Genomic DNA, 22,845 nt, shown 5'->3' with positions numbered 1-22,845 from the left:
AAGGCTGGTAAGGCGCTCCGATACTATGGTAAGGGGGCTATAGAAAGGGAGACTCAATTTAGGAATAACGGGGCTGGTGTTGATCAAGTTGGTGAGATAAATGGCGATGAGCAGGCGAGGATGTAGTGCAAAGCCCTCGATGCCACATTTTCATCAGAGGGAAGTTAGTTAGAATGTAATTAGAGCACGCTGAGGTCACTGCTCATCACACTAACCTTAGCGCTCTCACTGTTACCTTGTGGGGTATGTACCTCCCATCTGTTTGTTGCCTGAGCTCTTGCCTCTTCCATGAAGCATCTGGGACTGGCCACTGCTAGAGACAGGATACCAGCCTAGGTAGATCTCTGGACTCACCCATTGCAGCAAATTCCCATGTGGTGATGAGAATCAGGCCCTGTGCTGGCAAATATGTACCCAACGGGGCAGATCCTCCGTTGATATAAATCGGAGCCACCCCACTGAAGTCCTTAACACTGCATCTAAACACCCCAGACTCGTGGGAAAGTCCAGATCCAGGTCTTGTGCTTTCTCTAGTTATATATGGACATTAAAGACACCAGGGTACTTTTTGTAAGTGCACGGAGTTGCCTAGTGACCTTGGCCAGAAATTCCCCTCCATTGCTTGTGCTGGGTTACTCTCTCCACCCCAGAGGGGGCTGCATTTCAGGGACGCAGTACCATATATTTGCCTGGTTTGCAAAGAATCTGCAGCTCCTCCAAAATGAAAGCTGCTATTCATTAATACCGTTTTCAATAGCTCTCAAATATTGCTGCACTTGCTAATTATGCTTGACGACAAGATAAATTGAATAGGATTGAAGTCTAAGGTCAACCACTGAAAAAGTTAGCATTGGCTCCGGCCTCCCAAGGGGATTGATGGGGACCGCAAAAGCAAGGTCTAACCTTTCCGCACTGCATGCATTCCAGAGGTTCACTCACTGCTCTACTCTGCCTTGATCCTGTACTTACACCAAGTGTCTTTGCACTCACATTGGACTCATTATTTCTCCGATTGAAACTGTTTCAGTTGTGTACTTTACAGGTTAGGTAGATCTACAGGTAAGTACACATGGAAATATTTATAGCTAAGTGATATGTACAAGTGATTACACAGTTTGATATTTATACAGAAGGGATATTTACAAATAAGTACACAAGGAAATATTGACAAGCAAGTACACAGGGAAATATTTACAAGAGATATTTACTGGTGATTATACAGTTTTGTATTTATAGGTAAGGGACAATTACTGGTATTGAAAGTACACAAATATTTACAGACGAGTTATGTACAGGTAAGGTCCACAGGTTAGGTTTTAGATGTGGTATTTTTATATACAGGCAAGGACACTTGAGCACACATATAGTATTATTCTCTACACAAGAAATAAAGCAGGAACTTGAAGCTGCAATGTTTTAGAGTGACAGGGCCAGAAGTAGTCAGTGTGACATTTTTAAGTAGGGGAGTATATGGTGCAGAATTATTATAGCTGGTAAGGATGTGGGTGTGATTCAGTGTCAAATCTCTCATGTGCATCCGGAATAAATAGCATATTACAATATGTTGTTTTGTCCTACATGGCACCAAATGTCTCATTAAAGCAATGCAGCGGCCTGGTCTTATTAATAATGGTAATTATGAGTTCCCTGTTTCAAACCATTTCAGTTCATTAAAAATATTTGCAAGATTGTCCGGCTGGAAAAAAAATGAGTTCACTGTGAAAGCGCACACACCAAAAAAAGGTTTGAAGAATATTTATGGGTCTGACAAACCCACACAGGCTAAGTGGGAAAATGGGAATGGTTCACCGTTGCTTTACTCCTGGTTAACACGGGGGTAATTCACTGGAGTTAGGTCAGTTTAAAATTGGAGTAATAGAGTAGTGAGTAGGCATATATTACTGGGGGATTTTTTGGGGTGCAATTGACAGTTATAGTAGCTTTGTACTTTCAATGAACAACGTGAACTACTTTTAGAGTTTTGTGGCACATTAAAGAATGAAGTTAAAAGTAAAATTAAAAAGTACATTATCTTCTATTTTTTAAGTCATTTACCTGAAAGGTTTCTACTGAAAATAGACCCTCCCGCCTTACATTTCAGCCTATGGGCCTGATTATCCACTCACACTCCAACTCCGCTGATTTCAATGGAACAATTCCTGATTTACACCAGGATGAGAGGAGAAGGAGGTGTCATCTACCAAGAGCTAAGCAGTAGATCCTTGGTTGGTGTAAGTTGGCACAGCCCCATTGACTTCAATTCCAAGATGTTTTTCAAACCATGTATAGATCTAAAAAATGTATTAGAGCTAATGTTAAAAAAATAATATAATATAAAGGTTGGGAAAAGAGTGTATGTACATTGGGGTATGGTGCTTAGATTATCCACAAATATAAAGTTAGTTTTTAAAAGTCATATGATACATAGGTACTTAATCAGCAATAACCCAAATTTAGGTGAATAGATTTAACAATACAGTTTAGATATTAGAATCTGAATACTCGGGTACATCACTCGTGAAAAGTTGTACAGAGATTTGGTTGTGGAAAGCAAAATATATCAGTGAGTGGAGATTGTCCCTCAGTAATTGAGAATTAGGTTGGCGGTCCATGTAGAAAATACAGTCCATGAGGAAAGTATGTGTTACTTTCCTACCTGTGCTTCTCATTGACACTCCAGCTCATCTCTCCTGGTATTGCCGATGTCCAGTGATGTGTTCCTTGTAGATGTCCCTCGACCACCTGATGGCATCGGACACCATGAGTTGCCGCATCAGCCGAGTGTAGCGTTGACTGATTCCGTATTCTCTCAGCACTCGCTCGGGACTGGGGTCCCATGCGCCTAAGGCTCCGACGATCCGTGCGTGTGACTGGACCTGGTAACCCTTAGCTCTCAAGGTTTTGGCCAGCGGGGCATATTTCTCTACCTCGGGCATCGTGGAAGGCCATTTTCAAACCATGGATAGATATTAAACCTCTAGTGGTGCTACTGTCCCTATATAATATAGTACATTATCCCTGAAATGCAACGATCTCTGGGGTGGAGAGGAAAGTTCAGCACATACCAAGGAGGGAATGTTCTAACTAAAGGCACCAGGCAAATCCCTCCCCTAAAGAAAGTGCCAGGGTATCTTTAATAGTCAAGCTTCACTAGAGAAGGTCCAAAGACGTGGAGCTGGACTTCTCCCAAATTTCAGAGGTGTTAGGGCTCAGGGGTAATGACGTCAGTGGAGCTAGGCTGAAGATCTGGCCCACTGGGTACGTATTTATTAGTATAGTGCCTGATTCTCAGGCAGGAATGTGCTGCAGTAGATCAGAGCAGGGCCCATTTCTCCTGGTAGCCTGTCTCTAACAGAGACAGATGCTCCAAGAAAGATGCAAAATCTTGGACAATTATAGAATAAGCTGATGCACTCAGCTGCATGCTGCTAAGCCATCCCTTAGCTACCTCCCGGAAGGAAGGGAGACAAGGCGAGCAAGGTAATATCTTTCATTGGACCATCTTCTGTTGGTGAAAGAGGCAAGCTTCCGAGCTTACACCGAGTTTTCTTCAGATCTAGGAAAGGTCCTCGGAGTGTCACAGCTAAATACAAGGTGGAACAGATTGTTTAGCATAAGGTGTTAATATTGTTGTAAGAGACTATTTAAGGCTGAGTGGGCAGCTAACACCTCTGCAGTCACAGAACAGAGGAGAGTTGGTGGGTTACAAATTGTTGTAATGAGCTGTAAATCCAGTGTTATTATTAAAACAATGAGTTTAGTGTCTAACAAAGTTGTGATTTTAAGCTCCCAGGCTCATCTTCTGAAGGTGTTGTGCAGGTTTCCTTTGAGGATGAGGTTGGAGAGGTCAGATATGGAGTGATCAGTTTGTGAAAAGTCTTCACCCAGGGGTGTAGGTCTTTTATCCTTTGTCTGCGTGAGTTCATTAAGAGTGTGATGATTGTCTCATTTCACCCACAGAGTTGTTATTGGGGCATTTAGTGCACTGGATGAGGTGTACCACATGTTGTAATATGCATGTGTAGGACCCACAGATCCCCAACGGTCTGTTGTGGGGGGTGTTGATTATCTTAACAGTGGAGATACGTCTGCAGGTTTTGCATTGGTTGTTATGGCAGTATCTGGTGCTGCTTTAAGTTGATGAGTCCTCATGTATGGGGAGCTTGCTTCTGATGATGAGCTTGCCAAGGTTGGGGGGAAAATCAGAAGAGGGAGTTCAGGAATGATTTCTTCAGGATGTGGTCCCCACCAAGTATGAATTGTAGTTGTTTAATGATACCCAGGTGTGGGATGGTAGGGAACAACCTGGGGTGTAAGATCGGAGAGGGCTTTTTTTTTTCCTTCTATATTGGAGCAGGTTCCCTCAAGATATTTGGGTGGCCTGTTCCATGATGCAATCTACTTGTCTGGCGGTGTGTGTTTGGTGAAGGAGATTTTAAGTGTGTTAAGGTGTATATCTCTGACTTACTCCTTGGAGCACATTCTGTGGTTTCTGACCTAGGGCCAGATAGCTGAACTTTTGTCTCCACCTCACAAGTTTCTCAACCCTAAATATTTTGCAGGTGCTACAATGCACCCTGCAGTGTCCTAAGTAACCCCCTGACAACTCCAGTTGTTATAGTCCCTCTATAAGCTGTCCTGTAACACTGAGCGCTAGTCTTCACTGCAACGGTTTGCACAAGTTAGTACACGTGAGTCACGCCACTCAAGCTAGGCAAGCCGGAGTGAGAGGAACCGTGCTGCAAAGCGACACCAGAACTACACAGGGTAATGGGATCAGCAGAGCGGTTGGATTTAGAAGCTGATGAATTGCTGTCACTTGAGTTGCTGCATTCCCACTGACTTACCAGCTCTGGCATCAGCAGAACTGGAGTGTCAGCCCACTCCCCTGAGGGGCCAGCTAGCTGGAGCTACAATGCAGGGAACACAAGCCGTGAAAGCCTTTGACTTGTGGACAGCTCTGCAAGAGAACTGCAAGCTAGGCCTGATTCTGATTTCATTGGTGTAAATCAACAATAACTCCATTAAAGTCAAGTGGTCCAGATTCTCAGCTGGTGTTAAACAGCCTGGCTCCATTGGCTTCCAAGAGCTATTGATAAGAAACAAAGAAGGATCTGGCCCCACGAAACCAGTGAGATCTGGCCCCACGAGACCAGAATCAGGCTTATGGTTCTATGTGAATAGTTTATTGTTCTCTCCATTTGCCACATCCAGCTCTCCCTTGTAGATCTCACAAGGGACAAAGTTCACCAGAAGGAAGAGAATGTGAGGCAGAGAGAGCCGCTGAGGATCCCTGCCTAGTCTGTCAAGACAAAATGGGGCTGATCCAGGGAAGAGATTAAACCACAACAAGTTATACAAATCAAGGCTCCTGTGTGGCAAGGGAGATAGCAAGGTGACAAGGCTTGTTCCCGAGTTGGGAGCATTTGGAGATAAGACCCTGGTGTTGGTAAATAACAATACCAGTTAGAATCTCATTCCGGATCAGAGTAGCAGCCGTGTTAGTCTGTATCCACAGATACAGGTGCCACAAGTACTCCTGTTCTTATTCCGGATCGGCGTGAGTTCCCATTAGGCTTACTGGAGCAGGCAGCGCTTACTCCGTGCTTTTCACTTCGAATACTACGGGCGTTTAGAAAGGAGCGAACAAAGCTACAACCTTCACTGGAGAGCAAAGCACAAATAAACACACAAATACACACCCAGAAGAGCAAGGACTGGAGGAAAGGAGCAAGACTGTCCAGCTGCAATCTGGAGCAGCCCATGGGTGGCTGTTGCCTATTCAAACGTTTTGGGAGAAGCAAAATTTTTCTCTTCACTGGACAAGAATGGGAAAGAGTTGCTGATGCCTTGTGGAAAATTTAATCAAATATTTTGTGATGGTTGGTATTGCCAGCACGGGTCAAATCCTGGGGATACAAGTTTTGAAAGCACTGAAGTGAGGTAGAAGGCCAAGGCCCATTTTCAAAAATGATTTGGGCACTTAGGGAACCCAAGTCTCCATGGGAGATTTACGCTCCTTAGGGCCACATTTTCACAGGTATTTAGGTCCCAGCAAGTTAGGTGTCTAATTCCTACTGATTTCAACCCTCAAGCTAGGCGTTGTCCCAACAATGTCATCTGTGGGGCCAGATCCTGTCCACAAAACACAGGCAGTGGTAGTGTCCCCATTCTAGCCGCATAATTAAAGCACCAGAATTCAAATCCTCCCTCTGCCTGCTGTGGTGTATGGACTAGGTCTCCCACCACCCAGGTGAGTGCCCTGCCCCAAGGTGCCTCTCTCCCAATCTCTCCTACTGCAGCTGTTCTACTTTGTATAAAATAATTAGTCACTGGAGCTGGAACTTGACTTCTCAGCTGAGTGCCCAAACCACAGGGCTGAAGGGTCATTGTCACTCTCAGGCCCAGTGACTATGTAGGAGGGCTCACTGCTGTCAATCACAGATGAAGGGAGGTGCCTAATTCACTTTGCGGGACAGAGTTTAGGCCACACCCTTCACCTAGACATTTCCGATTGGCTAGTTTAGGCGGCTCCCTGCTCAGCATACTGGCTTTTGTGAATCCCAGTTTTAGGTACCTAACTCTCCCCATGCATTGTAATGGGAGCCTGGGTACCTAACTTTGGGTGGTGGATTCCACTAGGTAGTAGGGGGTGCCTAAAAATTAGATGCTGCAATGCTGAGTCTAGGTCCCCTTTGTGAATCTACTCTCAGTGCCTAGGGTCCAGATATTTAGAGGTATTTAGGCACCTAACTCCTATTGAAATCCCTTTTAAAAATCTCATCCTAAGTCACTTTTGAAAATGGGACTTATGCTTCTAAGTTGCTTAGGTGCTTTTGAAAATTTGACCCTGGATTTAGAACTGGTTGAAAAATGGTAATGTGTAATGCTGAACATTTTCCAAATCATTTTCATTCTGCAAGTTTCAGGGGGGACACATTTCATTTATTCAAAATTTTTATTGAAGATTTGTAGTTCAAACATTTTATGTATTCAGCTTTTGCCTTTTCCCCTCATCCCCTCTTTTTCTTTTTCAGTTTTGCCACTGAAAATGGCAGAAGGGAGGAACAAAAAGGAAAAACCAAACCTGGGGGGGACCTGAAAAAAAACCAGAAAACTAATAATTTATTTGTTTTCAGGTTTCACTAAATAAACAGATTTTGTTTTAAAGGGGAGGATTTTTTTTTTTTGACAAAATTACCATAATTTTTCCCAAATCGGATATTTTTGACACACATTCACACAAACGAATTGAAAACACTGGGATCCAGTGCGTGCCGATATCACAGCAGCAGCGACAGCCGCAGAATCCTTCAGCTGAGTTCTGACTTGTACCACCACTGTGGCACAAGTGCTCTGGAGACAATAGCATGGCACAGAGACAGGGACTTAAGGAGGTCCCTTAATGAATCAGACAAAGGACATTTTATGCAAGTTTCATAGATTCATAGATTTTAAGGCCCAGAGGGAATATTATACCATCCAGTCTGATTTCCTGTATATCACAGGCCATAAACTTTCACCCACATATCTCTGTATTGAGCCCAATAACTTGTGATTGGCTAAATCATCTCAGCCAGAAAGGCTCTGATCTGGATTTGAAGACCTCCAGAGGTGGAGAACCCATCACTTTCGATGGTAGTTTGTTCCAATGGTTAATCACCCTCCATGTTAAAAATGTGTGCCTTATTTCTCATTTGAATTTCTCAGGCTTTAACTACCAGCCACGGCCACAGGCTTTTGTTCTGCCTTTCTCCACTACATTAGAAACCCCTTTAGTATCCAGTATTTTTTTCCCTGTGAAGGTACTTATACACTGCACCGCTCAATCTTTCTGATAAACTAAATTGAGCTCTTTAAATCCCTCACTAAAGCATTTTCTCCAGCCTTTGAATAATTTTTGTGGTTCTTTTCTGCACCCTCTTTTCCATCTGCGGTTTCTAAGAACTTTTGACAGTGAAACACACCAGGGGATGAAAACTTTGCCGACTATTTCACAATCTATTTCATTTTCTGCTCCAAAGGCCTTCTTCCCTGCATCCCCCTACTCATCCCAGTTTGTTTCAAATGTCCCTTTAAGGCAAATAGGACCTCAGAGCAGGAGTGCTGTCAGGCTTTGTGACTAGCTCAGAGGAGTTTTTACTTTCAAGCCCCCAACTGTTCTAATGCTTCAGACACTGCAGCTCATTAAGAAAAAGAAACCCTCCTCATTTACTGCCTTTATATATTTATAACCCTCTTGGCTTTCTGAAAGCCTCTGTCCAACTGGCATTATAACATCATAGACCCTTTATTTTTTTAAAGTGAGAGATAATTAAAGATTGGATTATGAGCTACCCCAGCACCGCACACACACACAAAAAAAGACACAATGTTATTTTATTACACATCACAGAAATTAATTAGAAACAAGTTAATCTCTAATCTGGGACAATATTGCAGGGTCTCTGGCCTTAATATAATATTCCCACACACTGACTGACAGTTTGCTTCTTTGAGAGACTCTCTGCAGCATTCCTGCAAAGAGGCCTTCACAGAACTGTATGTAATCAACACTGCTTCAATTGGCAAGAGTTGTCAGTCATTCAGGCAGACAGCTCACAATTCACCTACCACGTACACCTTTTACATGTGCAATTAAGTATTTTTAAAGAGTTATAAAATGGCACAAGTAGTACTTAATTTGTAATGAAAGAGGTGCCGGGCATCAAGCAATTCAGTGCCGGGACTCAAGCAAGTTTTTTACTTTCATAACTCATGCAGCAAACCTCAAGGGGCCAGGCCTATGAACTGTCAAGCCTACAGGTGCCGGGGCTCAGTCCCGGCAATCCCTGGTACAAATTAAGCACTAGGCACAGCACAAGTGATTTTAAACCCAACATTTGTCCTATCAGCAAATTATCTAAAGCACTTTGACAGGCTGGGGATGAACAGGGTATAAATTCAGGCATGGGAATCATAGGTCCCCAGATAGCTAAAGCCCAGTTTCGGTTGCATAGTTTGACCAACCCTCTACTTTGTCAAAACTTAATTAACATGGATTTAGACTGTGCTCAAGCACGATGACTGAGATCCATGTAGATGGGGCCTCAATGCACTGTTGCTAACTCTTAGATTTTACTCTGAGTGTTGTGGGATTTGTTGGTTTTGTTGAAGCTCCAGCTCCTGGAGTCTTGTGATCATGCAAGAAGCTCAACTTTCATTTCATTACAGTCTAGTGATCAGAGCACTAATTTAGAGCATGGGAGACTTGCATTCAAGCCCCTGCTGCACCCCAATCTTCCTGTGTGGGCAATTCACTTAGCCTCTCTGTGTCTCAGTTCCCCATCTGTAAAATGGGGATAACAATAATGATCTTCCTTTTAAATCCTTTTGAGATCGACTGATGAAAAATTCTATGTAAGACCTAGCATTGTTATCAACTCTATTACATTATTAACATAATTAATTACAGTAATCAAGTAATTATAAACTGTATCAAAAGGCTTACACAGAAGAGAACTGAATTAAGGCTACTTTAATTCTGGCATTTGCTAACTTCTGAGTGCTTAACTTTGTAACTTTAGCATTCTTTTAACGTAGTTCTGTTGGATGTAATAGCAGCATGGCTCACTCCCTTTAAATCAGTTTAACTGCATCCACACTAAGGGTTGTGCGCATTGGGTAGAAAATCACACTCCCAGCCTCAGTACATGGTCTGTAGGTGGCCCAAACCTCACTGTTCAGTCGTGTTTCATGTGCCTTGTCCTCCCCCCAGCACTTGCTGATCTTCAGCTTTTTCCTGGGGAAAGGGAACCCTTGGCCTGTCCGGTGTCATTAGCTCATTACCCAGCAGGGAAGGCGGCATTTGAAAACAGGTGCCAAGCATTCAAACCAAGGGAAGGGTCTTGGTGCTTTCATCTAAACACGTAGGAGGTTTTTTGTTTGCCTGTTTTGCTTGGGCCTGTGCAGGATAACAGCTAGCGACAAGACAAAGCCAGGGAGCGGAGGTAAGAGGAATAAATGGCCAGGTCTCCAGGAGGAACGTGGCTAATAATAGAGCTCTGGGCATCGGTGGGCAAACACTTAAAGACAAGATGAAACAAAACCTCAGATCCAGCTGGCCCCGCATTTTTGAGGGGAGCTTCAGAATGCAAATACAGGTAGGGATCCACATTTCATGGCTGAACTCTTGCTCTGAAATGCATTGCAACACGCCCGGGGCTTAGCTCCCCCTAACTCTGGAGGAGGAGAAGAGTTTGAAATCCTGATCTGAATGATGTGGCTTCGGCCTTGCTATAGACACAATGTTCAAAGGTTCAACCCATGTGAGCACCCAAAAGCCTGAATGCGTCTCCAAAGGATCAAACCTCTGTACTAAACTACCCTGGAAAGTGCTTCTCTTGAGATTCCTGGCACCTCCTGTTTCTAGAAGGGCTGGAGACACGTGAGAACAGCTGGTATCACAATATTTTAGGTCCTGATCCAAGCCCACTGAAGTCAATGGAAGGATTGCCCATTTACTTCAACTGGCTTTGGGGTAGATTCTTGGTGTTTCTTCTATTGCTTCCAGTAAAGATTTGCTTTGTGAATGTTTCAACCTAAGTGAAGGTTCCAACTTCTACGTTCTTGGAACTGGCTTATCCACTTAGGATGACTAGGAACATATTCATATATTTATAATAACCTGGAGGAGGAAATGGGTAGATACCATAGTGCCTTGACCTCAAAGTTAGTGATGTCGTAGAAATATCTAGCTTGAGCAGATGCCATGGTGCAAGAAAGAAAGACAGAACTGACGCAGTACATTTTTTGGATGAGGCAAAGTATTTAGGTTAATCAAGTCAGAGGAGGCTTGAGAGAAATCCAGGAGGATCTAACCAAGTTAGGTACAACAACTGGGCAATGAGATGGAAGATGTTATTCAGCATAGACAAGTGCAAGGTAATGCGCATTGGGAGGAACAATGAAATGACTCACACACCCTGATGGTTTTTGAATTAATTGTCGCCTCTCAGGAAAACATCCAGGCATCATTCTAGACAACTTGATGGAAGTGTCTACTCCATGAGTAGCAGCAATTAAGGAAAAGAACAAGTGATCTGAATGCATTAAAATGTGGACAGAGAATCTAACAGAAAATACATAGTTCAGTTGTAGGGATCGATGGGGTGGGTTCATTTTGGATACTGCTATGTTCACCTGTGGAACACACCGCCACATGATGTAACTGAGGCCAAGGACCTGGTTCTTCAGCTCGCTCAGTACAGCACCCAAGAGTTAGGTCACATGCCCCTGTACGTTCCCCTGGTACACAAGGCTGCTGGGGAGGAGTGTGTGCGGGGGGGAGATTCAGCTCATAGCATTGGTTAGAACAGAAACAGAAGAGCACAGAACATTCCGAGCCAGCGCCTCAGACCAGCCCACTGCAGCTCTGCTGAGTCGATGGAGCAACGTCACTTGACAGCAGCCGACACCTCACACGTTCTTTTCGAGGGCCTACGTTTGTGCTGGCGGTTTGGCACTATCTATATAAATCGGTATTTAGAATCTGAAGGACACCCTCAGCCCAGCTGATCAGTTGTAGGACGCCTACATCACTGTGGTGGGGTGTGCTCCCCACCCTGGCCCTGCAAGAGGTGATGTAGGACAGGTGGGCCCACTCAGCCAATTAAGCTGCAAAAGGGAGAGGTGTAGGAAGCTGATTAGAAGGAAACTCACCTGTGAGGGGACAGGTGGGGCTTCTATAGGAAAGAGTCCAGGGGTGAGCGCCGCGAGGTTAGCTGGTCTCACCCCTGGCCTCCCTCCTAACGTTCTCCTTCTCCCTCACTTCAGGGAGTGGGACTGCGGGCTTCCTCCCTACACTATTTCCAGCCTCCTAGCTTTATCGATTCCCCACCTGTTCCTTCACAAGGCAGCTTCCTTCTAATTTGCTTCACCTCCTCCTTTTGCAGCCTAATTGGCAGATTGGATCCACCTGGCCTAATTCAGCTCTGGCAGGGCCAACGTAGGGAGCACACCCCATCAAAATCACACTTCGGGTGTCAACTATGGTCACTTGGCCTTCACAAAAAAATAAACAGTGGCCATGTTTCTGCTTTGTTTTGCATGCAGTGATGTTCGCGTTCCCAGAGTGTTTGGTAGCTGAAAGCCACTCATTTCGCCTGTAGGTTATGTTCTGTTTCGTGCCAATGAGGGGCTGAACAAACTAACTACACCTTGTGTCTAGACAAGGCCAGGGCTGAAGCACAATGCTGAGAGGAACCACCATCCTGTCAAGTTTCACTGGGATGCAGTAAATGGGACAGAGGAGAAAGGATGTGGTGTTGTGGTCAAGGCACAGGAATGGGAGTGGAGCGATCTGAATTCTATGCCTGGCTCACTGGGTGCCCATGGGCAAATCACTTTAACTTCTCTTTGCCTCAGTTTCCCCATCTGTCAGATGGGGATCATAATACAGTCCTCACAGGGGAGCAATGAGGCTAAATCCTTTAGTGTCTGTATAGCATATTGAAATCTGTAAATTCTCTTAATTGCAGAGAATTAAGCTGTTTCTGTCCATGATTCCTCAGTACTCCTGGTGCCTCTTCTTCTGACATCAGTATCTTCCCTTTGCAGAGAGGGAGCAGGTATCCAGGGCCTTGTCCATCATTTTCCCCATGGAGGAGAAATCAGTGATGTGGAGTCTGCATATATGTAAGTGTAACTTGTTTTATTTAAACGCCGACAGCAGTCCTGGAATGAGGTGGTCAAACAGCATGCAGGGCAATTCCATCTGGTGCCCAACACCAATGGCCAGTTCCCAGGGAGCCGCTCTGTCTGCAGGATTAACTCTGATCTTAGCCCCAGGCAGAGAGCAAGGCCTTCTGCTGCTCGCACAGCTCTCTCTCCCCTCCCCAACCTGCCTCTACATCACAGCCTTGCATCACCCCAAATGACCAGCAATGTAGTATGTCTTCCCAAGAATCAAAACTCACTCGCACACCAAGAAAAAGGACTTGGAAAACCACAGTGACACCTGGTGACACCTGCCATAAAAATCCCCAAAAGTAACTGGGTGCTTTACCTCCAAATGGAGGAAACCTAAGATAGAGTGGGTATTTCTTTTGTCCAAAGGCATGTCACTTCCTCCTTGATCTCAAAGTATATAAGTACCAGCTGTGGTATTAGGGGCTATGCCTTTAGGGGCTGAACTTTCCAGGCACCAAGTCTGGGTGGGGCACTGTGGCAGAGCCAGCTGGAAATAAATACAATAAAGCAGAGCTCTTGTGAGCACCTTAAGCACTGTTTGATCACGGTATACTACTGACATTGACATTGGGCTGATTCTCCTCCGCGCCATGTAACTGCATTGAGTTCATTTATGTGTGCCCTGATTTACACATGAGTACGAATGAGAGAGGAATCAAGCCCTTTAACTCTGGAAATGTTGCGCAGCTAGGGAGGGAAACTTCGATTTTTGAAGTGAAGCGTCTCCCAGCAAACTGGGGATAACAGATGGACCCCTCTACAGCAACTATTCCATCACTCAAGTACATGTCCCTTTCAATTCAATTAAACCAGGCAGGAGTGGAAAATAGACGTCCTGTAGAATCCAATAAACAACACAAGTTGTTTACAGCTTAGGAAGCCAATCTGTGTCCACGGGGCCTAGCAGCTACAATGTGGAGCTACAGGCCAGAGCCTTGGCTGGTGTAAATCAGAGTATCCCACTGAAGCCAAGGGAGGCATGTGAATTTACACCATCTGGGGATCTCAGGGCTGTCTCTGCGAAGTGATCAATAGCACGAGTCAAATTTACCAATATAGTCTAGATGCTGTAGCCCTAAGGCTACCAAAATATTGACCAGGTAACAAAACATCAGGGAGCTGCAGCTTTATAACTACAGCCTGCTCCTAAGTTGCAGCCCTCTCTGGTGGAAGAATGCAATAATCAGTGCACTCTAATTCTGAATTTTACACTGCCTAATGAATGTGTGTGAGTTTATAATTGCCTCTAAACCCCAGGTGGAGGCAGCATTGATTTAGCCTTAGACAAATACCATAGGCTTGATCCTCTTCTCATTTATACTGAAGTCAAACCAGAGTGACTCCACTGACTTCACTGGAATGACACTGGATTAATGCCAGTTTAACTGAGGGCAAAATGTGTTGGTTTATTTCTACATCTCGTCCTGCATTTTTGGGCCTGATTCTCTTCTCACTGGGCCCACATCGCTGCAGCTCTGCACTTTATGTCATTGTCTACAGCAGAACAAAATGACTGTAAAATGCTTTCGGCTCCAAATGGTAACTTTTTGCACCCAGTTGGCAGTCACTTAGTTCTGGTGTACATGACTGCATAAAGTGCAGGACAATTGTAGATTTGGCCCACTTATGCCAGTAAGTCTTTTGACTTTGATTATTCCTGATCTACATTAGAGAGAGAAGAGAATCAAGCTCCTTATCTTCATGTCTGCCTCTTCTGTCTTTCTGTTTGACTTTATTTGCTTTGAGATCTACTGATGAACAAAGAGCTATATAGGAGTTCGGTATTATTCATGATTAGTATTGTTATTATTCCTGGCATCACATGTGCTTAGAAAGATGTCAGGCCAGATCCACAGCTAATGTAAATCAGTTTAGCTCCACTGTGAAGCTACCAATTTATACCTGCTCCGGACTTGGCCAAAATTGAACTGGAGAATCTTCAACCACAGAATTTTACAATAATTATTATAAGAAAAAAGCATCTAGATACGAGGTATAAAACTGAGTTGAATGTTACTGATTTAATTTCTTACTGGTTTTGGATGGTAGTTACAGATTGTTTTAGATCCATTCTTTAACTGAAAAAAAAATGTAGATAAAATTCAGATGAGGGGAGGTAAATGTTAAAACAAACACCACCACCACTACCATGAATTATTTGCCAAAGCTGAATGTTTGAAAACTGAGCTAAAGTCCACAAACCATCTTTAAGGAGTTTTGTCCGGCAAGTGGCTAGCTGGCTGGTCTCTCACTAGCCCTTTTACTTTTCTTGCTATGAGCAGTCAAGGATCTCAAATGAACTCTGAAAACAAAGGGTCATACCCTCCCTGGGTAAATCAACACAGCACCTTTGGAGTCAATGGGACCCTGAAGTCAATGGAGCGATGCCAATTTACATCACCTCAACAGCTGGCCCACATGCTGCTTCTGCTATTGCATGGGTGCTGGGCCTGTCACCGCTTTGCACCTTGTGTTGTCATTTACACCGTGGCAAAATGGGTGTAAAACGCTGCCACTGGGGTAAGCAACTGAAGGATTCTGATTTGACACCAGCTTTGCCCAGCTGCAAGGGAGGACACGCCCATTCTCCACCCAGGCCCCGCCCCTTTTCATCCTCTTGAGCATCAGGCAGCAAGCATGCTGGAGATTTACCACCACTTAGTGTAGACATCTAGCACTTACTGGTCTTTGCGGGCAGCCTCCAGACAAGCTGGAGCAGGACAGTTTTACACATGGGGGCTCACTGGTCGGAAGCTCCACTTTACTGGGTGATGCCGTCTCCTGGAGATGAAAGCGTCTTTCTCAAATCACTCGCAGATGTAGGAGACGGCTGCTTTTAATTAGGGGCAGAGGCGGCCGTTGGGAAGATTTGTATATATGCTAGATGGCGTTGTGTGTATATGTGTGTGTGTGTGTGTGTTACATACTTAATTAAAGAGGATTTAATGAATGCTTCAAAGAGCCCCAGAGTCAGAAAAACCACTGCAGAGACTCCTGCAAACGAGATTGGGCTTATTGCTTTCCTAGGATGCCCGGGCTGAGCCATGCAGAGAAGCAGCTGTGAGAGACCATCAGCAGCCCAACTTCACAGATTCAGAGCTCGACGGGGGCCTTTGAACAAAGAGCTTTCCCACCCCGCATGGTAAGAGGCATTGCCAGCCATATCGCTGTAGCAGAGCCAAGTACTTTGGTTTCTTGGCTGGCACACTTGAAATAGGTGTGCAAAACCTCCTCCCTCCCTGACATCTCTGAGCCAGGTTAAAACAGCCAAATCTTCCCTGAGTATCTGGTCTGTGTGGCTTAATTCTAGCCCCACTTAGGATCAGGCAAGGAGAAAGGATGATCCAGTGGTTACGTAGGTCTCAGTAGATCTGGCTTCAATGCCCTCTTCCTCCCAGTGGGAGTTCAGCACCTAATATCTTTTTGGATCTGGCCTTCATCCCACCATCTGTAAAATGGGTCTGACAGCACCTCTCTGTGCAGCATGGGTGTTATGAGGATAAATACATTACAGATTGTGAGACGCTCCCTTACTGTCTAAAAGAGATAGACGCCGGAAGGCTATGCTACCTGGAGGGTAGACTGGTCACTTGGGTTTTTAAAATGTTTAAAACTCCTGTTAGTCACATTTAATCCTTTTGAAGATTTATTACCATTTCATATTGATATTGCTGCAGCACCGAGACCACAAAGACCACAAAGAGGATGGGGCCCCAGACTTCTAGGCGTTCTACATACAAACAAAGATCCCGTCCTTGCCCCGCAGAGCGTGCAGTTAAAGTGTGTGAGATCAACAGACACATAGGCTGGAGTTTTCCCTTTATCCACAGCACATGGCCAGCTTGACTTTGGGATGAGGGACTGTCCCACCATTGTCCATGCTTTTCCAGCCTCCAGTACTGGCTGGATTCAGGACACCTGGGTTCTCTTCCTGACTTCCCTTCTGCTGGGCACTGCTGAAGCCAGACCCTTCCCCCCATGCACAAAGACCAGTAAGTGTTAGATGTCTACACTAAGTAGTGGTAAATCTCCAGCATGCTTGCTGCCTGATGATCAAGAGGATGAAAAGGGATAGAGCCTGGGTGAAGAATGGGCACATCCTCCCTTGCAGCTGTGCAAAGCTGGACAAACCAGAACAAGGAGGGATGACGTTTCAATGGAATTTCCGTGCCTGGGGAATATTGATACCCCAGCGAGTTTACCCACAGAACAAGATCACAGCTGGCAGTAACACAAACTGCCCTCATGCTGCCCAGGCAACCTGCTGCAGCACTGAACTGAGAGATCAAAGTCTTCATTCTATCATTGGCCTCTGCCCTGGGCTGTCCTTGAAACAGCCAAACGTGCTGGTGGCTGAAGTGAGGCAAGATGCTTGTCCATGAGGAAGACAATCAAGGCCCAAAGCAACAGAGGGTCCTGTGGCACCTTTGAGACTAACAGAAGTATTGGGAGCATAAGCTTTCGTGGGTAAGAACCTCACTTCTTCAGATGCAAGTAATGGAAATCTCCAGAGGCAGGTATAAATCAGTGTGGAGATAACGAGGTTAGTTCAATCAGGGAGGGTGAGGTGCTCTGCTAGCAGTTGAGGTGTGAACACCAAGGGAGGAGAAACTGCTTCTGTAGTTGGATAGCCATTCACAGTCTTTGTTTAATCCTGATCTGATGGTGTCAAATTTGCAAATGAACTGGAGCTCAGCAGTTTCTCTTTGGAGTCTGGTCCTGAAGTTTTTTTGCTGTAAGATGGCTACCTTTACATCTGCTATTGTGTGGCCAGGGAGGTTGAAGTGTTCTCCTACAGGTTTTTGTATATTGCCATTCCTGATGTCTGACTTGTGTCCATTTATCCTCTTGCGTAGTGACTGTCCAGTTTGGCCAATGTACATAGCAGAGGGGCATTGCTGGCATATGATGGCATATATAACATTGGTGGACGTGCAGGTGAATGAGCCGGTGATGTTGTAGCTGATCTGGTTAGGTCCTGTGATGGTGTTGCTGGTGTAGATATGTGGGCAGAGTTGGCATCGAGGTTTGTTGCCCTGGGGCGCCCCACCCTGAAGAGCAAGCAGCCCTGCCCAGCCCTGCATTGGGATTCTCTCCCCAGGAGCACCGTGGGCTGGGATTCATGGAATGTGGTTCCATATGCCTCCACCCCCATCCCCCCAATCTGGGCTCTGGCCACCCATCCCAAGGAAACCCATCTGGGTGTCAATCTGAAGGGCACCCTAGGGTGCAGGCGTGGGGGGGGGCTGCCAACATGAGGCTGGGGGAAAGGAGATGTAATGCAATACATGGGTGGAACAAATGGGGGGATGATATAGGGAAACTGGAGTCTGGACGTGGGGTAAGGATGGGTTCCGGGACCTGGGGGGACAGCAGGGGACAGATAGGGTGGGGTTCAGACCGGAGTTGGGGACAAAAGTGGGGAGGAGGACAAGGACATGGAGGGCAGATGGGGAGCTAGGAAAACAGGGGACAGGGAGCAAATCATAGGGGAGCATGATCTGGGGCAGATAGGGGGGCAAGACACAATGGGGCAGGACCTTGGGAGGTAGGAGGTCTAGGGAAGGGGGCAAACCCTGGGAGTAGATGGAGTGGAGAAGAGGGCAGACCGTGGGAGTCAGAGGAGGTGGGAGATAGATGTGGGCGGCAGGAACCCGGGTGGCAAATGGGATGAGATATAGGAAGGGCTCTTTCCTGTGTGGTGCAACTGACATGGATTCTCAGAGGGCAAAGATGTGTCTGTGCATGGAAAGGACTAGACTGAGGGAATCCCTAGAGGGGAACGGCCGGGTATGACAAAATGCTGATCGAAGCTCTAAAAGGAAAATAAACAAAGATCAGAATACTAAAGAAACCACCTCGCTACACGTCCCTAGCCAGAGCCTTCCCGCTCACAGACTGTCTCCGCAGCAAGATATGGAAAGCAGAGTTGAGCTGTACAATACAGAGCATCAGTGATCACAATCTGCAAAAAGAAAATGGGAGACATAAAACCTAGTGGAAACACAGAGATGAATGAATGATTGTTCAGCTAAGGTGGCAAAGGAGAGAGAGAGAGAGAGAGAAAACTAGAGACAAGTTTCTGCTCCCCTGTTGAAAGCAGCGGGGATGGTGGGATTGATTTCCTCACGCTGTCTGTCACTCAGACTTTCCATGCAAATGGGAGCAAGTAAAATGCAGCCTATAACTCAGGGAGAAAGAAAAGAGACAGCAAGGGGAACATCTCATTTCTGCACTGTGATGTTATCCTGCCAGCACAAAGCCCAGCACTGTGAGGTCAGCACAGTACCTGGGTCTGGCCGGCCTTTCCAGAACCAACTCAGCAATTCAGCATTCTGGGGGCATAGTGGCTGGGTGCAGAGCCCCTTGGCCAAAGAGAAACCCAGGGGCAAAGCAGGGAGAGAGAGAAAAGGGACATGAAACACTATAAAGATGAGATTTAACAGGGAACATAGGAGGAAAAGAAGAGGAACCCAGAGAAGTGCGTGGGACCAGATCTGCAAGCTCCATGAATCCTGAGATTTTTCTAGGGCTGGAATTTTCTTTGAATTTCAGCTGGAGGCCAGCCAAAAAATAAAGGAAATAGACAGGTGTTGTGTCTGCTCTGGTTCGAAGGACGAAGTGAGGTTTTGAGGATCTGAGGGAGTTTGGCTGGCAGGGAACACATCAGAGAGAGGAGGGGCTTTAAGTGAGTCAAGGAGTTTGTCCAGGAGGGATTGGTACAGAGGATTCCTGGGTCCCATGGAGTTTGGTTTGGGGGGGGGGGGGGAGGTCCTGCTGGCTGGGCTGGGGAACTGGCAAACTCTGCTAGTGTTGTGCTGAGCTTCTGCATCTCACAGCCACATTTGAAAATGTTCCAGCCCCACTACGATAAGTCGTCTTTTATCCCCACAAAGCTGTCAGATGGAGCCCGGGAGGGAGGACAGTGGATGGACCCACGGCAAGTCCAAGACCACATATGGCAGAACAGATCCACTGAAAATCCAACAGGAAGAGTGAAATTCGAACAAGCTGAAAACAGCAAAATTCCTATTGGACTTGGTAGCTCTGAGCCGCTTTGAATTCACTCCACTCCATGTTCTCTCAAGCTGGTTGAGTCCTGATGATATTTGCCAAGATATTTTGATTTAACACACACACAAAAATTATGTTGGTTTTGGTTCAAACCTAACTGGATGTTTGGTTTTCTTCTGGTTCAGTCCCTGAAGTGAAAAATCACTCAGCTCTAGCAAAATGCAGATTTTTTGGAGGCTTATCACTTGGTCAGATTTGAAAGGATTTTCACAGGGATGGTAAATGGCATATCCCTGACATCAGGGCAGCCCCAAACCCTGCCAAATCTAAAGCCTCTGCTTCAAACCATAGAGGCACTAGAGCTTCTCAACTACATGGTTATAAGAATGTTTTTAACGTGGGCAAAAGACACATTTTCCCCTAATCTTGCTCTCAATAAGAGCTGGGGCAGGTACCCTGCATGGGAAATTTCAGCCCAATAGTTGAAGTTTAACAGATTACAAGCAACTGACAACAGGGTCTCGTAACTCGACATGTCAGGCGGCCTTAACTGAGTGTCACGATCAGCTCTATCTTTATGTACCCTATGCTCAGAAAAGCTACGTTAAAAGAACATTATTAAATTGCAAAGTCAATCATGGCAAAGCTAGTAAATGCCAGAATTAAGATCTCCTGTGCAATCTTAATTCGGCTCCCTCGCGCATATGCATTATAATTAGAGACGGGCAAAATTATTTGTACACATTTTTTGCTGAAAAACGCAGAGTGAGGTTGACCAGAACAATTGGCATGTTTGGGTCTGTTTTGATCAATTGATTTTGGTTGGAAAAAAAGAAAAACAAATTCAGAAACGTCTGGACAGTTCTTTTCAACATTGCTGAGATGAAACATTTCGCCTTTTCGTTTCTGAAAGACGTTTTTTTTCGACATTTTATTTTCCAAACCATTTCAAAATAATTTCAAAAGCTTGAACATGAAGCAAAACATTTTGGGTTGAGCAAAACATTTCATTTGCCCTGAAATGAAATATTTTTGAGTTTTCCAGTTCACCAAAAATATTGATTTTTTGTTGTTGTTTTGGGCCAACCCCAACAATTTTTCTTTTTGACTTTGTTTTGGCAATCAAACCAAAAAAATCAGTTGTTTGTACAGCTGTAATTGTGATACAGTCTTTGATTACACTCCTGGAATATCTGAGCGCCTACCAGACATGAGTTAATCAACATGATTAATACCTGTCATGCATGGTTGGCTCTTTCTCTCATTCTCCTCCTAGAGGAAGAGTTGTATGTGTGTGCAGTGGACTGGTTTGTTTTGGTAGGGTTTGCTTTGGTTTTTTTAATATGCACACTACTCTGGTTTTATGTTTGAGAAGGCTGGTCAGAGACATTCCCCTTGACCTTGGAGGGGGAGGTGGGGAGGTTTGTGATGGCCTTATCTCCTGCAGGAGTTCATTGCACAGATTCGGAAAATGCCTAGCACGGTTTGCGCACCTCCAAAACCAAATAACTCTAACCTTGCTGTTTATTTACCCATTCTGAATGTCTGCCGACTCGCATTGGCTTCCACCCTCTCTGATCTCCCCACAAGAGGCGGATGGATGGCAGAGAATTCCCCTTCACACCACATGCAGCCCGGACGTATATTTCACTTACATCCAGTAAAACACAGGCATCCAATTAAACCCATAATTCTATAAACCTGACAGCAATCAAACACACTTCTGAAAATCAAGAAAGACAAGTGCTTCAAATCAATACATCTAGGTAACATAGGATCTTTTGACACTGCATCATTTGCTGCTGTGTCTGTTTTGTGCTTGAGATGGAAATAACAAATATTCCTTTTTCTTTATGTTTTTTTTCTTTTAACCTAACCACAGCAAGCAGACCCCTGAATGCTGAAGACTGATCAGTGATGGCAGTGTCGGGGAAGGGAGTAAGGAGAAGTTCAGCTCTATTGTAAAAATATACAGTTATAGCCTCTTAATTAGGCTGTGATGCCATCAGGTTTTGTTGCTAAGCAGAGTTTGACTGGGTCAGCAGTTGTATGGGAGCCTTCCCCTCCCCCTGCCCCCAACACACACACACACACACACACACACAGGAAAACCCAGAGAAGCATGATAAACTATGTAATGATACTGAACAGGGCCCATTACAACCACGGGCATCATTGTCCCTATTTAAAAATGGGGAAACCGAGGCACAGCAAAGGAAAGTGACTTACCCAAGGTCATGCAGCAGGTCGGGTTATTTGATTCCCACTCAGTTGCCCTAGTCACTGGACACTCTACTCCCTTGGCCCTTTTCCTTTTCAGCTAGCATTAAATTGATGCATGAGCAATGCAGGTGCCATTTTCAGGGCAGAAGTAAAAAAAAAAAATGAGACCTTAATTTATTACTTGCAGTCCTGCAGCACCTGGAGGCCCCAGCCAAGATCAGGCCTGCCATTATGCTAGTGCTGCACAGACAGTACCTGTCCCCAAGAGCTTGCAATTTCAATGAACAGGACAGACAAATGGCAGGAGAGGAAGTGACTGCCCCATATCAGGTCACCAGCAGAGCCGGGGGTAGAAGCCAGATGCCTGATTCTCAGTCCAGTAGTGGTCTCTCTGCTGCTGCGTGGTTATGAAAGATTCATTGTCACTTTTCTTAAGAGTAATGGGGTTAGCCCTGGCCAGATTTCTGCCGTGACTCTGTTTTTGCTGACCTAAATCCCCCCCCGTCACCCACCCTTGCAGCTGGATACAGCATTCACTTCCTGTCCTAAACTCTTCAGAAAAGGTGGCACAAGTGGTTAAAACATGAAATGTTCCACCTCAGGGGGTGAACACATGCCACTTGTGGGTGAAATGACCCTCTCATCAGCAGCTCCTCCAGCTGAGAATCTTGTCCCCTGAATCTCTCTGTTAAAGTTATTCAGAAATGAAGGTTTTGCATTTTGTCATTCAAAAGTTAGCTTTGCCAAGATTTCGGCAAGTAAGGGCCCAGATTTGACTTGTGACATCCGTTTTGCATAGTAACGATCTCCAGAAAGATAATATTTTTAGGGTAGATTTTCTAGAATTGCCTGATTTTAGAATAATAAATTGAATTAGCA

Source organism: Malaclemys terrapin, chromosome 15, assembly GCF_027887155.1.
Source record: "Malaclemys terrapin pileata isolate rMalTer1 chromosome 15, rMalTer1.hap1, whole genome shotgun sequence".
NCBI lineage: Eukaryota > Metazoa > Chordata > Testudines > Emydidae > Malaclemys > Malaclemys terrapin.
Note: the sequence above shows the minus strand (reverse complement) of the source record.